The following is a 2,723-nucleotide window of genomic DNA, read 5'->3' as shown; positions in this document are numbered from 1 at the left end:
ATAACAGGTCTTTCAGTGAAATTCTTCTCTATAATCTTTCATAGAGTGTAGATGAATAGCTTGAATTTCTTTGATACTGTAAAATGAGATTTTACCTGTGAAGCAATCACAGATTATATATGATTATATAGTTGTATATTATGTTCTTTCTAAAATTGTTGTATAGTGTTACTCACATTCTTCATAGAACTAGACTGACTGCTGAGATCATGAATTTCACGTTTGATCTCATTTGATCTGGTCTCATACATTTCTTGATGTGAATCCCGCTGGGACTAGTCATTAAAAAACATGCAAAGTGACTATATATCAGATCTTAAAATGAAACCATAACTTGAAAAAAATGAGAAAGTGATCTCATTTGATCTCATTTAATCTCATTCTTGACATAAAGTTACTATTTTTAGACATTTTAAGGTTTTCTTTAGACTATTTTTAATGTTTTAAAAAGTAACACTTTTTGGTAACACTGAAATGAGATTTAAAGTCATTTAAAGCAATAAAAATAATTTAAATTGAGAAGTGAAAATCATGATCTCATTTGAAGAATGTGATAAGAGTAGACAGTAAGTCTCACTGAGACAGTATAAGATAACTATCTAATGTTAAAACTGTGTAATGAGATCAGTCGCATTAGTAATGAGACTATCAAAAAATCGGATCCTGGTCTCAGACACGGTCACACGGTCAGTCTACATAGAACTGATTTGCTTCTTATTAATAATATTGACTGTGTGAAATTACTTCACAGTCAGTAAGATCTCTTCTTTCACTGTAAGAATAAGTGCTCGCAGGCGATTATTCGGGTGTTTGCAGCTTGATGTGATATGTACTGTTAACTACTAGAAGTATTCACAGTAGAAAGATAAAATGTAGAGATTAAATGTATAATAGCATTCAAGCTAAGTTGTGAATAGTATTCACAAACTTCAGTCTATATAGTTGTATGTAGTCAAGAGTCACTAACTCTATTAATTATATAAGAGATAGAAATAGAGATAAAGAATCTATAAGAAGTGAGATTTCTTACATACTCTTTTCTCTCTAAGGCTTTGTCTGTGAAGTCTTTTACTGAGTGACTTTGTAGAATCAGCTCAGCACTGCAGTGATACTCACTAAAAATTCTTTATATCTATAAAAAAAAATCTTAGTGAGGAAAAATCCCTTGTTACTGTAAAGAGAAAAGAGTCTGTCACTCAGTTTCTTATTTCATAAGATTCTTTATAGTCTGCAGATTCTTCTCTGACTATTATACAGATTTATCTCATATCTTTCATATAGAAGAGTTTCAGTTAACTCTTAATTATTTTCACAAGATTCTTGTGTGATTATTACACAGATTCATCTCACAGATGAATCACTCTCTGTAAGATCACTCTTATCAAAGAGAAGTATTTATAAGTTAATCTTTCACTTATTCTTACAAATTAACATTCTTTAACACTGTAGAATTGTGAGGAATTTTTCATTCTTTTACTAACTCTGTAGAATTATAGAATCAAGATATCTACAGTCTATAATCACTCTTTATAGTTATATAGAAATATTCAGATCTGTAATTTATAATCACTCTTTATTTACTAAAGTAATCTGACTGTTCTGTGAAATCACTCATAGTATAAATAAATCTCTTTTGCCCCGGTGGCCGAATGGTTAATGCGGCCACCTGGTAGCACCTTGGCGTGGGAAACCAAGGCGCGTGGGTTCAAAACCCGCAGGGGATACATTAAATCCGGAACTCAAGCACCTCAGGTTCCTAATAAATACAGAGGTGTACAAATCGCTTCAATGAATTGCTCTATGTTCCTGGGCTGGGAAGTTATTATCGCATGTATCTAATTGTCACTCCTTTGTATTTTCCTATGTTCTTGTTATCTTGGTGTGGTCTCAACACCTGTATTTCCTCCTGTATAATCAACACTTGACCTGTATTTAACATCACGCAAGGACTCATCATAAGCTCCGCTTGCATATGAGTATAATGGAAGAATAATAATAATAATAATAATAATAAATCTCTTTAAAGTAGTATAAATATCTCAGATTCATTTATAAAATCTTATCTTCTTTTTTCTTTTTTTATAACAGCTCTTATTTTTATAAACTGTAAGTATTCTTATTTATCTGTGAAGTGTTTTCACTCAGATAATAGAGAGAGAGTGTTTCTAACAATATCTGTATATTAATTCAAGAACTTCTTAAGAATAAATTTTTTTTTTAATTTTAATATCTTTATAAATAATATCTGATCACTGCTGAGCTTTTTATAAGTGTCTCTATAACTCTTCTAATCACTTTTTACTAACTGATGAAGCAGAGATACTATCACTTATAATAGCATCTTTATCTCTCTTAGTTCTGTTATTATATCTGATCTTCAGATCAGCAGCTAATTCTGTATCTTTCTCAGATTAGTCTCTGACTTTAAGCAGTGTAGTTCTGCTCTTTGCTGTAAGTCTCTCTGTAAGTAATTTCTTACAGACTCTAGCTAACAGTTTATATAAAGCTCTTAGTGTTATCAGTGTCTTCTGCAGCTCTGTGAGTCTATAATTATTCTCTTTTAACTCACATAATCTCTGATCAGATATATATCAATATGTCTAGATTCTCTATTAATAATTCTTATATTACAGTACATTTCTGCAATCTCATTGTCAATGAGAGATAAGTTCTCAGCATACTTATAAAATTCAGATAATTAAGATAATATAAATGTTATAAAT

At 30.6% G+C, this 2,723-nt stretch overlaps 1 pseudogene across 1 annotated transcript; it reads left to right on the top strand.

Moving 5' to 3' along the window:
• Window positions 1-1,635: 1,635 nt before the first annotated feature.
• On the top strand, window positions 1,636-1,724 carry BDBG_16939 (annotated as a pseudogene). Its single transcript has one exon. The product of its transcript is annotated as a tRNA-OTHER (tRNA).
• Window positions 1,725-2,723: the final 999 nt, after the last annotated feature.

Source organism: Blastomyces gilchristii (assembly GCF_000003855.2).
Source record: "Blastomyces gilchristii SLH14081 genomic scaffold supercont1.6, whole genome shotgun sequence".
NCBI lineage: Eukaryota > Fungi > Ascomycota > Eurotiomycetes > Onygenales > Ajellomycetaceae > Blastomyces > Blastomyces gilchristii.
Note: the sequence above shows the minus strand (reverse complement) of the source record. Positions and strands in the feature narration are given on the sequence as shown.